The sequence below is a fragment of the Simochromis diagramma genome, unplaced genomic scaffold (assembly GCF_900408965.1).
Source record: "Simochromis diagramma unplaced genomic scaffold, fSimDia1.1 OVJJ01000669.1, whole genome shotgun sequence".
Taxonomy (NCBI): Eukaryota; Metazoa; Chordata; class Actinopteri; order Cichliformes; family Cichlidae; genus Simochromis; species Simochromis diagramma.
The window spans coordinates 1,567,699-1,583,203 of NW_024387458.1; the positions used below are offsets into that span (position 1 = coordinate 1,567,699).

At 44.8% G+C, this 15,505-nt stretch overlaps 1 protein-coding gene across 4 annotated transcripts in view; it reads right to left on the minus strand.

Annotated features, from left to right (window-relative positions):
* Window positions 1-15,505, minus strand: part of grid1b (glutamate receptor, ionotropic, delta 1b) — a 558,563-nt gene that overhangs the window by 131,688 nt on the left and 411,370 nt on the right. The window lies entirely within an intron of this gene.

The following is a 15,505-nucleotide window of genomic DNA, read 5'->3' on the forward strand; positions in this document are numbered from 1 at the left end:
TGTCAGTGTATGCTGACTCATCTAATTATTTGAACCTGACTCAAAGTTCACCTGCAACTGCTAATCTGTGAGGCTGGCTGATGGTGGGTTGCATTTATGAACAAAGAGGCCGTCTGAGCAGCACAGTGGCTGCTGGGACAGAGTAAAAGTCACGATTACAGCTGTGTTTCTTTAATCATTATCTGCAGACGGCGTGTAACCCCCGGTTAGTATGTAACCAGGGGTGGGCGGAGGGTGTTTATCAAATGTCACTAGCTGAGCAGTCCCTACTCCATCATCCTCCACTCCAATCATCTCTTCCTTACATCTGTTTCAATTCCTGTTTTAGCCTCGGTGGAAAATTAGCCGCTCTACATTTAGCTAGCAGACACAATACGATGCAGACTGCACAGAAATGTGTGTCTGCTGATGTTTGGAGAGCTGTGCGAAATATTTAGTTTGACATCACTTCGGATTCAAACTTGAAAAGTTTACTTGTTTGCTCGTCTTTGCTACAGCTAGCTACAGTCACTACAATCACAACTTTATTGACATCTAGAGCATTAACAGGTGACAGGGACGAGCAGGAGCGTGGTCGTGTGCAGGCAGGACCACGTGCTGACTTACAGTAACTGTCCCCACAGCATCAGTGCTTTTGCACTGTCTGCCGATCACATTTAATTACTCATTAGTTGATGGGAGCTGGAATTCTGTTCCTTTTTCCTGGCGCTCATTAAACAAAGTGAAATTAGTTTCTTGTGGCAGTGTCATCCAGATCAAACCTGCTGTGGGGTTTTTGGTTCTTCTTACTTAACAAAACCAGCCAGTATGACCCAGAGCCTGTAACCTGCACACTATAAAAACTCTGCACATCTTTTAACGTTTAAAACTCCTTCAGAGCCAACAGATCATGACTCAAGTGACATCGCCTCAGGGTGTTTAACAGACGGCACTCACCCGTGGAGACACGAAAGGCTTGTTGCTCTGATACGAGGGTTACGAGGGACAAGTCCAGAGCTCATATGTGGACTCAAAGACAAGAGGTTTCTTCACAAAGAGCTGCCACAGTCTGTCTGGTCTGTAGTGTTTCACATAACAGTGCCAGATACAGATGGCACTGCATTTACTAGACATACCTGAGAGCTTAATAGCGGACAGCTTTGCACTCGAGCTCAGCACATAAAAAGGAGGCAGTGCCGTCTTCTGTGTTCAGCAATCAAGCTTTAAAATCAAGCTGAATTCTACAGAAAACAGGCAAAAGAAACAAAAAAATATCATCTAAAAAAGAAAATTTTTGTTATGTTGATACAAAATGTAATCTGAAGTTCGTGCACACCACATTGTCAAGGCAGGAAAATACATCTATCAATGCTGAGGTGTCTGCAGTTCCTCCAATGCCATCGCGAGGTTATCTCCAAATGTGGCCTCCAGAGGCCAAAGGTTTGTGGGGCAGAAAATCTACACACACTCATAATTAGCTAGCAATAACGAATAACGTAGCAGCCTGATGTTCTGGTGTTAGCAGCTTGAATGCTAACACCGAGCTCCATGGGCTCCACCAGCCAATAGGGGCGAGTTATTGTTCATTCAGCAGCTTGTGGCCAAACAGTGTCTTTGTGGGGAGGAAGTGTGTGTGAATGACTTCAGCTTTAATTAAAAGCATCCACATGTGGTATGGTAGCATTACCCCCAGCAAACAGGGCGACGGTAACCTCTCATAATTCTGGGTCTTTTCCTTTTTTCCCTTCGATCGTCTGTTTCGGTGTAAATTCAGTTTTTCCTTCACTTTGCTTTGTTCAGGCTCAGTCTTCCTCTGCCTGACATGCTGCACCCTCTGCTTTGGCTTCTTTATCTCCTGCCTGTGTTAAATCACTCCTACATCACATCCTTTATACTGGGACACCCTCCTCTCCCTGAATTTACTCCATAACTCCTCTTTTTCTTTGTATGCACTTCCTAATGTCTCTGTCTGAGGCCCATTGTTTCATCCACCAACATCTCTTCCTGCCTTTGTCTCGCTCTCTTGTGCTTTCTTATCGCCTTCATTCGATGTCAGTCTTCTTCCTTTCTTATCTTCACTCAGAAGCTCGAGAAGACTTGTTGGTTTTCTTGTCTCTTTCTTTTGTTGTGTTTCTTTATCTGTCAGTAAGCTTGTGAGCAGATTTCAGTGACATTTGGAAGAAGGTGAAGTTCAGCCATCGCAGGAGTGTCTGGATGGAGAAACATCGTCATCCTACCTGTTAAAGATTACGCTTTAGTTATGTTCCCATCTGGGATTTTTAAGTGGAAGGTAAGTCGTTAACAGACTCCTAACAGTGTTTCAGCAAATATCAGGGTGGACAACAGGTGGCGCAGTCCCCCGGTCCGATAAATGACGCTGGCAGGAAGTGAACAACGCTGTAATTCATCTGGCGTCCACGTGACGCTCCCAAAGTGAGTCCATGAATCATGATAATCATGAACTACTTTCTCTCTTCAAATCAACTTCACGGTGGATAAATTGTTTTTAAACTCTTTTGGCATTTCCTGAGGGTCAAAGTCAGCTGTTAGCGGTGAGGCTGCTGAGACTCACAGGTGTAGCTGCGAGCTGTCTGCTACGCCCTGATTCACAGTGTGTCTGTTGTCCCGTCTTCCTGAGACGGCTTTGAACCGCCAACCACGAGTCAGAGGTTTCTTCCTGTCAGAAAGGAGTTTTTCTTTCCCACTGTCGTCTGATTGTTGTGGTTTTCTCTGTATCGTTGTAGGGTCTACCTTACAATATAAAGCACCTTGAAAGGATGTAGTGCTACATAAGTAAAGTTCAGGTGAATTTAATCCCCACCCTGGTTGTTTCTCGCCAGCATTACTCGCCTCGCCTCGTTTCTGCGTTTCCTCTCTCCTGTCTCTGTCCATCGCCCACCCTTATTTCTCTCCCTGTTTTTCCCGTCTCCACCTCAGTCTCAGTGTTGTTGTTTGTGCTGAGGGCTACAGAGGCAGAGAGAGAGCAGAGAGGCCGGCAGATGAATCAGCTGCTGGAGGGCGGATAAACATGGTTGTAGAGCGAGAAGGAGAGAGGCGTCCGTATGGCCCGTGGCCTTCGGAGAGACAGAGGGAGAAACGAGCACTTCTGCTTTTTAATGTGTTAACGCCTTTATTTTTAGCACTGTGCTATCACTACTGTAGTTTTCCTGCACTGAACTTCCCAGAAATCCCTTTGAAATCATGTCTGTAGAGCGTATGCTGCTGCTGCGTTACTGCGGCTGGTCAAATGAGATCAAATCAGTGATTCCAGACACGGGCCAAACGACAACGCTTGTAAAGAAAAGTCATTTTTCACAGTTTTACACGAATAACCTCAGCGCAGAGAGAACGAAAAGTATTACTGAGCGAGGTTTGTTTTAAACATTACAGTGGACCTGCTCTCCTTCTCCTCATTTTCTCCATGCAAACATGTTCAGGTACACAGATACAGAGGCAGGCATTACGCAGGATTCAGCAGCTTGTAGGACAACATTATGCAGCAGCAACCTGCAGTAACGCTTTTCTGTGAGAGTATCAGGCCTCACATCACTGTGGATGAATCCAACTTAATTTAATTCCATTTACACAGCGCCAAATCACAACAACAGTCGCCTCAAGGTGCTTTATGTTGTAAGGTCGACCCTACAATAATACATACGGAGAAAACCCAACAATCATATGACGGCGACAGTGGGAAGGAAAAACTCCCTTTTAACAGGAAGAAACCTCCGGCAGAACCAGGCTCAGGGAGGGGCGGGGCCATCTGCTGTGATTGGTTGGGGTGAGAGAAGGAAGACAGGATAAAGACATGCTGTGGAAGAGAGACAGAGGTTAATAACAGGTATGATTCAGTGCAGAGAGGTCTGTTAGCACAGTGAGACGTGTTTGGTTCCCTCCAACCGTGCTGCTGATGTTTATAGACAAACATCTCCACTTTGGTCTCGTCTGTTCTGTTGTTCTGTTATTAGAGGTAACAGTTAGCATGTTACCTCTAATAACAGAACAACATCCTTTGTTTGTTGTTTACCTCTAACATGCTAACTGAGGCCTGCAGAGGGAAGCAGCTCTCGGGCTTTTTGGCCAGCCCGTCGCTTTGCATCATCGGACCGTTTTTTTAACTACTATTTTTTCACAGTTGTGTGAAACCTTTTCTCGCACGACTGTATATACCTCGCACAGAGACAGCTTTCATGGAGTCATTTAAAAAGCCAGAGCGGACTCTGCTGCAGGTCATTTCCGAGCACTCCGACACAATCAAAAGCTGAAACTCTGGACTCTTCTGAATCTTTCTGCAAACCCGTATCAGATCGGACTGAACAATGGCTTCTGTCAGCGTATAAAAATGCACTTTTGATGAGTGAAATCAGACATTTAGAAGGCTGTGCTGCGGTGGTGGATCCATCTAAGTGCTGTCTATTTTCAGCTGTTTGCCATCACAACATAAAGCTGCTGAAGTCTGGCCTGAGTGCTCCTCGGCGAGGTGCAGATAATGAACGACTGTGTGCTGTGCTCATTTGGTGACATTTCAGAGGACGAGGCTTTCACAGCCACAGACACACATTAATGGCGACACTACAGTCACATCCACAGACTGAGTGGCCGTGAGGAGTGCTGCGATACAGGATGCGAGCATCTCTGCGCCCGTCTGTCCTGCTGATGGAGCGTAGTGTTGATTCGGCTTTGCTGTTTCACAAACCGAGAGCAGAGAGGACGGCATCAACACGCTGAGGGACAAAGAGCTGAGGAGCACGAAGCTGGTTAGTGAGAGTCCACGGGGTCTTTATCTTCACCCACTGCAGCCTCTGCACCTGACTGCACAAACACAGGTGGGCTTCCTTCCTTCGCTGGTTTGGAAGCTCGTGAAGCCTTCACAATAAAACTTGACTAGCTAAATGCAGCGACTTCTTTTGAAAAGCTTACAAACATCTACACTTAAGGCCTCATTGATTTTGGCCTAGCTCAGAAATGTCCTCCTGAAAGTCCAGCGAGTGGAGATCTTGTTGGATAAATTTGTCTTTTTTTCACCAGCGTGATCTTTCATTCGCCTAAATGTGCGAGAGTACGAGCGAGCTCACAGCGGCGAGACAACTGAACTAATTAAAATCTAAAATAATGATAGAAAGTTCAGTAACACAGAGAAAACCCCAACAATCATATGACGCCCTATGAGCAGCACTTTGGCGACAGTGGGAAGGAAAAACTCCCTTTTAACAGGAAGAAACCTCCGACAGTACCAGGCTCAGGGAGGGGCGGGGCCATCTGCTGTGGGAGAGTGGAGGAGGACAAAGACACGCTGTGGAAGAGAGCCAGAGATAATTAAGGATTAAATGCAGAGAGGTGTACGAACACAGAGAGAGCAAAGAAGAAGCACTCGGTGCATCATGGGAAGTCCCCAGCAGGCTACACCTAGTGCAGCGTATCTAAGCCACCCCATCAGTTGTAGCAGGACTCAACACAAACACTGTGACAATGAATGAGGTCAGCAGCTTCCTCGCCTAAACGACAGGAAGTGTTTCCTGTACTGCGGATGAGTCTGAGGTGGACACTTCCTGCTGTGAGCACAGGTAAGAAAGAATCACCAGCAGCTCAAAGTTCATGTGGGAGAAAGGTTTTGTTTTTCCTGTTTGGCCATCTGCCCATCTCTCGTGTCGCACTCGAATCGTTACGAGCAGCGCGCGTCGGGTTTCACCGGGTTGGACGGCGCAGAGCTGCTCCGCACGGAATAAAGCGGCTTACACATTCCGATGTCTTTAAACAAGGATGACAGTTTATCAGCTGTGACCAGGACCAGGCAAATATGTAAGCAGCAGAAGACTGATACAAGTGACACTGGAGTGCATGCAAACACACTCTGGTAGTGTTTGCCTTTATGCTCCACACACACACACACACACACACACACACACACACACACACACACACAGAGTGTAAGAGGTTGTAGCGGTGTATCCGCCCTCGGCGTTATCAGCACTATGGTAAACATTTGTCATTCAGCTCAACACCTCGGGCTGCGTTCGCTTTACACGGGTGCTGCTGTGTGTGTGTGTGTGTGTGTGTGTGTGTGTGTGTGTGTGTGTGTGAGATTAGGCTTATAATGTGTGTGTGAGAGCTCTCTGAGCAGGCTGCTGCTCCAATGTCACTGTGTTTATTGGAGGCAAAGCGTCTGACTCACACTCACTGACAGCATCGTAAAGCTGCCTACCTGACTGTCCGCACAGACAGTGGGCGGGAGGTCAGAGGTCAGCACTGAATCATGTGGCAGGTGTTGGTGATTTCCTCCTAATCACAGGGACAGGACGGGCTGACGGGAGCCCCTCTGACAGATTCATGCAGACATAAAACTTTGATTTGATCGGGGATATATTGGGAATTTTCAGGTTTGATTCACAGTTGAACTCGACTCCTGTCTGCGCATTAAAGAAAGGACGACGCAGACCGCAACAGTTCATACAGAAGGCTGCAGCCAATCAGCCCGCCTCAGACTCGGGGTACAAGTATCCCTTTAACTCGTCGTCCCATGACTCACAAGCTTCACAGCTCAGACAAAAATGATAAGACCAACAAATCATTTGCAAATGTGTCAAGAAGAAAAGCATCCGCTCCCTTTAGAGGTCGCCACAGCAGCATGTCCTCCTCCACCATCCACCATCAGGTCCTCCGACCTCGCTCCTGCCTCTCCATCTTCATCATCCCTCCTCTCCCTCCTCTGAACAAACCATCTGAGCCTCTCTGACGTTGTCTCTGGAATAAGGACGACATCCTGGTGTTTTATCACCTAATAGAGTTTCCTGTTCAGAGACTTCCCTTTATAAACCAAAAGCATTGAACCAAGCTTCGGGAAATGAAATCCAATCACATGGCTGTTCTTGAAATAGTCACAACGTCTAACCTGCTGCTCCGTGTTTGTTCCAGCTTCATGTTTTCATGTTTCTGAACACAACTTTTTATTGTCTATTTCTGTTGGGTTTGCTTCTGTTTTCTGCAGTTTCAGTGTGTTTGACCTCTCTGGGCCACCGTAGTTAGACTGGTTTGGGAAAAGTGCCACTTCTCGTGAGGCTTCCCTTGTTTGATTGCTGTACTGAGGCCTGCGCGTTCTCTCTGCACAGAATAATCCCTACTCATGCAAAAATGTTCCCTTGACATGAATTATTTACACATTATGTTCATCGATTTAAAACACGTGCTGGTTTGTGTCCATGAGCATGTTTTAGCCTCGTTCTGTAAGTCTCACAGTGAATGCACATACGTCAGACACATGGGGTCAGTGCAGAGGGGCTACAGGAGCATTCAAAGGGTTTTCTGCTCGACTCAAATCCACAAGGACATACAAACATATGCAAACATTAAAGAATCTCAAGAAAAGAGACATCAAGAGGCCAAATGTTGCTCACTGAAAAAGACAAATTATGCAAAACCGTCCACTACAAGCAAAACAGACGTGTTTAAAGGACAAACGTGAGGTCGGGGAACCTTTCTGTGAACATTGTGGGAAATAATTGCTTGTTTTAAACCTCACAGGTTTTTTCTGGTTTTGTTTTATTTTCTGAATTGCTCGAATTTTTCAAAATGAATAATTCTATTTAGAAAAGTCTCTCTGTGAGGAAAATGAGTGTTGTGTTAATGAGTCTTGTTGCAGGAGCTATGTCTTAATCGCTGGCCAGTAACCATCCTCGGGGATTTCGGAGGTCTGAAGTGGACCTGTGGGGCGATTCTGCCACCCTGACACAAAAATCAAACATACCCACAGAGACTTCAAATTAAAACCCCGTGGAAACTCGCAGCCAGCGCGAGTCAGCTCCGGGTCACGCTGTAAGAAAAGCCATCAAAACGTTACGGAGCCGCCATCCTGCCCAGGTTGGGTGAGGAAACGATGTGTCACCATGGTGATGCAGATGAAGGGTGACGTCACCCCGACCTAAGCGCTGTCCTCTCAGCCGGGTCATCGGACGCAATCAGGATTCATCAGCAGAGGCGCTCTGTGACATTTCAGCTCCTCGGCACTTTGTGGGAAAAAATTGTTGGCGCGGCCGAAAAACACAATTTATTTTTAAAGGCAAAGCTGAGACATCCATTAGGCGTTCGTCAGGCAACTCATTTCTCTCTCCAACATAAAGAAAACACAAAGTGACCTGCCGGGTTTTCTCCCAGCCCACAGAGGCAAAGTCTCTCGTTAGCATTGTTCAGTAAATTAGCGAGTACGTCCAGTGAAAAGTCTCCCTGCAGCTCCTCTGCAGACTGCCGCAGAATCACAAAGGACAAATTCATTTTTTCTTTGCTGCGGTTAATCAGAAAAGAGCAAAAGTTTCTGCATTCAAATGAAGTCGTGACAGCTGAGAGCGAGACGTGCCGCGTTCAAGCACCTCCACCCGACGTCCCCGCTGCGGCGACATTTCATGAGCAGCAGCAGGATGATGTTTCGATAAAAACGCTCAGATGTAACACATTATTTTGTAGGTCAGTCTGATTAAATTACTTTTACACGACGCAATCAATGAAAGTATTAATCGTGAAATTCCTCGTCTGAATTTAAAGATGCTGCCAGAATGATCCGGAGAATCTGAGAAACAGTGACACCAAACTCCTGTTTTAAAGAGCTCAAAGCGCCCACAGCTCCTTCCTCCCCAACAGCAGCTACAACACTGAGTGAAAAGCCTTGCAGTGATAAATCTCGAGAGACTTCGCAGCTGAATCTGCTTCTGCCTCACGGAGCTTCGCTCTGATGTCTTAGCACACTGGTTTGGTTTACAGCACTGTTTTCGACTTTCAGTGTTTGGCAGGAACATCTAAACGTTCTGTTTCACAGCTGCAAACATGAGAGTTAAAGAGCAGCTGGTGAGCACAGTGGAACAGCTAGCAACTAAAAGGCAGGTATTTGATTTAGGATGTGGTGGAGCCCAAAACAGAGCTAAAAGCAGAAGACACGTAACTGAAATAACACTATGACCGTCTCAGCTGATGATTCTCAGTGCTTTCTCCACCGGTTTAACACGTCTGCACCGTAACCTATTTGTTTTCCTTCAATATCAACAATTCAGTTTCATTCATCAAGTGCACATCATCATTTGTGTCAAGGAGCTTTATACTGTAAGGTAACTGCCTACAATAACACAACGAAAACAGTCCTTTGAGCCCCTGTGATTCAAACGCTTTGGAAAAAACCAGGTTCAGGGAGGGGCGGGGCCATCTGCTGTGACTGGCTGGGGGTGAGGGGAGAGACACGGGACGATTCCACAGTGGCTACAACAGAAGAGCATCGGTTCATTCTGCTTCTCTTACATCGTGATCAACGGTTAATCTGTCCCACCAGCCACTTTGCCTCGCTCCACCTGACAGCAGCCTTTCTGTAACACTCACAGCTGCACTCACTGCTTGTGTCTCGACTTGTTGTTTAATTCATTAAACCTCTGTGGACTTCTGAACGGTCACCCGAGCCAGCTTGTAACATGCTGTGGTATTCCACTTGTAAGCAGTACGATGTCACCTGATGGGTCTGAATTACAACCCCATCTGACTCACAGTCACTGCTGACTCAAAGCCAATAAGGAGAATGTGAAAAGTTTTTCATTTGTGCTTTTCAGTGAGTTTTTGAACACAGCGTGTTCTCGACTGACAGAATAACAATAACGAGAGCCCACAGAGGATCACGGAGGCGCTGGAAGTGCATCAATACTGAGAAATGGAGGGAAAAAGTCAAAAAACAAGCACAATAGAGTCTGGTGGTGTTTTCTGTCTGAGGGTGCTGGACGCTCAACATCTGAACGACCAGTCAATATTAATCATAGGTCAGAGAACGCAATAGAAAACATTTACCAGGCAACCGAGATTTTTCCTGGCTGCAGAGGTTTCTGTCCTGTTTTCAACCTTTAGCTAATGTTAGCTACCTTAGCATTAGCTACAATACAACCGGAGCTTCTAAACTGAGTTATGCTAGCTTAGCTTTGCGCTTAAGGCCGCTAATTAGCATCCATATTTATCTGTAGTAGTTGTAGTAGCCGGCATGTTAGCTGTGGGGGTTTTACTGTGTCTGGGAACCATATTCAGCTTCACTTCACTTTCTCACGTTTGTTTTCACACAGTTGTTCATCTTGTATTTAAATTTTAGAAGTGGATGCACTGGCCTCTTACGTTAAGTATAGATTTACTTATGAGCAGTGATTTTCATGCAGGTAGCTGTTAGCTAACAGCTGTTTCTTTGTTTCTTTAGCAGTTGTTAGCTGTTAAGGAAACATTTCTTGGGAGCAGTTAGCAATCACACATTTTGGGGTTTCCAGCTATTAATAATGCAGCAGTTAGTTAATTTAAGCTAGAGCTTGATATTTCTAAAGAATATCGCTAACGTAGGTGACTGTGAATAATATCCATCTGAGTCAGCTTTAAAGTGACGCTAACGACACAGCGTTTGTTGGGCGCACTTTACCAACTGTATTTGTTTTAGAAGTTAGCATATGAGTTATATCAGAAACAAAAGCTAATATAACAAAGGCTATCATACTAGCTAATCACATTATGCTGCCATTACCTTAATCTTACCTCCAAGCTAACTGGGGTGGCTGTAGCTATAAAAAAAAAAAAGAACCTGGGTTACACTCTCCCATTTTTCCACATTTTATCATCCGCTGGAGGAATCATTTAAAAACAATCTGCTTCACCACTTTTCTTCTACTGCAGCTTGCAAACAAACCACGGGGAGCTGCAAAATCCAAAATAATAATGTGAGCACAAGCAGACTGGTAGGCCTCACGCAGCTGATCAGGTGATTTAAGGACAAAGGCAGCAAGTGGCAGAGCAGGAAACATTAACAGTATTAGTGCATGCAAACATGAAGCAACCAGGCTGCGTGACTAAAGGAGGATAAAAAATAAGAAACTACACTTTCTTGTTGTCATACGTGTAAGGTCAGAGAAAAACAAGCCTTGTGCAAGGAATCTATAAAAAGGATTTTCAAGCTAAACTTAACAACAGCTGTTTCTAGCTTTCACAAAAGACAGAAAACCAGACGATAAATAAGAAGTTAAAAAGCTTTTTGATAAAAAAGGAATCAGCATGTTGTCGCTCCTATGATGTGCTCTGAATCTGTTTAGGTTACATAGGAAGAACAGATGCTGCACAGCTTCTTCTTTCCCCCACACCAGCATTTTCACTGAATCTCGGTTTATTATCAGCACACAGTTTAAGGCTACACGTATGCCAACTTTAAAATCTCTGACCCTGGATCTGCTGCACCAGAACACCGGAGCGTCATGTGAGGACATTAGTTTAGTTTGTTACCAACTAAAATTATTGGTCATATTTAAATTGTGATGAAAATCAAAGCATGATTGCAGTCTGTAGGATTCATCCTCTGAGGAGCATCAAGTTTCACTGGAATCCCTCTAAGCCAGCGGTCTCCATGGCGGTCGTCTAAACTGTGCATCTGTATCAGTGTCCTCAGGTGTATTCATGCAGCACAATGAAAAATTAAGTTTGAGTGCTCAAAAGTCTGTTTTATTTCCTGTGTGCATAATTAGCCTCCAGCATGCACACACATAAATTCCTTCTCGGGTTGCTGGCCGGCCAGTATTTCAGCCTGGTACCCTCACACCATAAACACTGGGCTATTTCTACATCGGTCTAATTCTCCATGAACAGTGAAGGGCACCTTGTTACTGCAGCTTATGCTAAATGGAATCACATAAGCAATTAAACTCGTCCTATTAATCTAAACATATGTTCTCTCACATATGCTCTGTCTGTCTCTCTCCTGAAGTCGATAATCTTCCCGGCAAACACAGAGATTTGGAAGGCTGACTGAAATAATTTAATTAAACTTCAGGGAAAAAATTGGGCTGAATGACAGATTTATAAGAAATCACTGCTCAACGGTTTCTGCATTGTGAGTTTCCAAGTATAACACGTTCAATAGTACATGTAGATGTAAGCAAGTCTTGTCTTTAAATATTTAGTGCTGTGCAAGCCTGCTGTATATGACCTGTGTGTGACGGCGACACGTTAAAGGAGGGAAATACAATCAGGGTCGGAGCCTTGAGTCGTGCTCGGTGACGTATGTTGTCGTGTCTTTTCAGACCTTTTCTGCAGAGTTTGTAGAGCCTCAGTGAAAACGAATCTCAAAGACAAATCTTGGCTCTCATAAGGAATAAAGTATTCATGTGGTATTTGTATCCCAAACGCTTCTGTTGAATAAAATATGATGTGGCGTAAAGATTTCTGCAGACGGGGAGAAGTGAAGTCCATTCATCAGCTGGAACGTCCACATTTCCAGAGTGCTTAGTCATAAGAGTTTCCCATGAAGCAATGAGTCAAGCTCAGTCCAGGCTCACGCTCACTTTAATCTTACACAAAGAGGTGAAACCTTTTCTGCTGCGGCTCTGATGCATGTCTCTGGTTGTTAGGCTGTGCCGCTGATTGCATAGTCTATATAAATGTAGCCAGACTTCCTCGATGAACTGGTTCCATTCATTTCACACTGTTTGCAGCTCTAAATTACTTCTAGATTGCTTTATTTAAACAGGGCTAACACCGGGTCTTAAGCTAAGTCAGGTTTGTGTGAAAGCAGAGTAACAATGCATGGTGCAGCTGTGACGTGCGGTGGAGATGATGGAGGTGTGCAGATGGATGAATGAGCAACAACCTCTACAACAACAGAGACGGTACACACCGAAGAAGAACACAAAGGGGGTCAGTCATAACACAAGAGGAGCCACAATGCTCCACTCCACTGCATTACAACTAGGGCTGCCACGATTAGTCGACTAGTCACGATTACGTCGACTATCAAAATCGTCGACGACAAATTTAATAGTCGACGCGTCGTTTGAAGCTTTGTAAGATCCTGAAAGACGCAGGAATAAGTAGCAGGATTTAAGAGTGTAATAACGGACTGAAACAGAAGATGGCAGCACTGCATGTACAAGGATGCCAGCTGCTGTTAAACCCCGAAGAAGAAGAAGCAGCTGTGTCCTAGAATTCATAGCGCAGCCCAGCTCAGTTTCCAACAATGGCGGCAGCTAGTTAGTTTTAATATTACTCTTATTATTCTTTCTGGGTCACAAAATACACGTTTAACATATTTTCAGGTGAGAATGTAGCTGTGTAAACCTCAAATATCTGCTCAGTTTATCAAGACACCGCATATTTTCAAAAGCGCTCCGACGTTTTCAGAGACGTCTGTTACCCACTAGCTCGATAGCTAGCCGGGGGCAAGGCTCACTAGAGCCGTGAGAACACCGGACTCCCGGCAAATCGTTTTCAAACCCACCGCCGTCTTTCGCTACTCAGGTTAAACATGATATATGAGTCACTTAGATAACTTAAAATGTTATTGTTTGGCTTTTTTTTAGTATTTTATTTGTTCCTGAGTAAATCGGTTTGGCTGAGATTAAAGTTATAGTTTTTACACAGCTGAATAAACGTCAAGCAGACAGCTGATTATCAGAAATGTGAGATGCTGGAGAATTTACTCCGGTGTCCTGTTAGATTTTAGATAGCAAGGAGTTTATTAAACTTCACCGAAACAATCTGCAAATTTAATTTAAATTTAATAAACTATCATCTTGTCTTTATTGTTAGTTAGCACAGACCTGAAACACTTAAAGCTGTAAGCTAATGATAGTTATAGAAGAGCAGATGCTGCTGGTGCAATAAGCTGTACGTTTTACTTCCAATGGATGATGATCTGATTAGTTGACTAATCGCAAAAATAATCGGTGACTAGTCGACTATCAAAATAATCGTTTGTGGCAGCCCTAATTACAACAGCAACTGTTACACAGCGTTGCAGATGGAGAGATGGGGCGTCTAACCTTTAAACTAGTAATAAGAGTTTGCTAATGTGCACGTGCAGCTCAGCGTCTGCCATGTTCTAAAGCAGCAGTTATTCACTGCTGGCATCGACCGTTCACTGTGCAAGTGCAGCACAAACTCTCAAAAACAGTCTTTGTCTTTGACTCGGCATCAGTTTTAGCAAGGAACAGATCTGAGGTCAGAATCTTTCATTTCCATGAATGCTCGTAGTCTCTCTGTGGCGTTCACACTTCTCGTACCTGTTCCACCCACACAGATCTACTAATGACCTGGTGAATGTCAAAGAGGTTAACAGCACCAGAGCTGTAGAGGAGGGTTTGTGAACATAGAGGCTCTGCTAGCATTGGTGTGCATGAATTGGTGAAAGAGTCTCTTTGTAGACAGATAAAAAGCTCAGCATAAGTGCAGTCCATTAACCATTTAGTATCGTCGGGAGCAGATTTGTGTGATTGAAACAGCCGTGGATGTTCTGTTCACTGAGTGCACCAGAAGAAGAGGAAAGATCAGGCAGAGTCTGTGAAGCACTAAGCTGATGATTCGTCAATTTCTATTCACCCTCCACGTTTATTGAATCAGTCTTTGTTTACAGTGATATACAATAAATGACTACATTTTGGATGCAGCGTGGCCCACGAGCAGTGAAGTCCACCGAGGCAGCTCTCGGCTGCACGCCTCCACCTCTCTGCTGTTTTATGCAGTGCTGAGAAGTTTGCACCTGTAACACTGTTGTTCTGTCAGAGCTGCGAGGCTCATCCTGCCCGAGGTTAACAAACTGCCTGAGCCTTTGTCTCCTTTTAAATGTTTCCTCACAACACGTTTGTATTGTTTTGTGTTCTCGAGTTTTACTAAAATGCCCGCTGGCCTTCGTTCTGCGTCGTTCATTGCTCATTTTTTCCTCTGATTTATGCTCGCTGGTCTTCTCTGACCTGATTTTATTTTCTACCTCGTGCTCCACGGAGGCCTCGCTGTTAAAGCGCTCTGTAAGCTTTGTGATTTTGGAAAGTGCTACACAAGTAGGGTTTTATTATTACAAGTCCACAGGAGCAGAGCTGAACACAACGCGGGTGGAAAAATATTAGATTGCAAACGTGACACGAAGGTTCATCTTCCAGCAATAACCTGCACAATCCCCCGTCTCCTGCCTAACTAGCAGTTTGTCACACGTGGTCACTCTTCACTCTGGAAACTGTTATAGACGAGCTGTTGTACAACTAATGCTTGGCAGAAAACTGCTCTGAGGGGAAGTCGACAGCATGGTTACATTTTACACACAGACTCAGGAATTGCAGTTAATTTGCATGCTTGGGAACATACATTTCTGAATATTGGCCTACTTTACAGATAAATCTGCTTTCTAAATTCAAGCGACCAGCGAAGATGACAGATGTGACTCTGGATATGATTCACGCTGTTGTGAGGTTTCTTTGCCAGCCATCCGCCCTGACGCCAGGAACCCCGATGAACGTTCATCCAGAAATGAGCCGGGCACCACTCAGCAGTCATGCTGCCACTATCGTTTCTTTGGCAGTATAAAGGTAGGAGATAAATAGCTTCTCTACAGTGACGTAAAGTCAGAAAATGCATGAAGCAAATTTCATTTGACCAGATTACATAAAATTTAACGTATCTATACGTAAGTAAAAACATTACATATGTTTAGCTCATTGAGGGCAGCAAGTTTTTGTTGAGTGTGAGCTCCTGAAGCATCCTGGAGATCCACACAGGA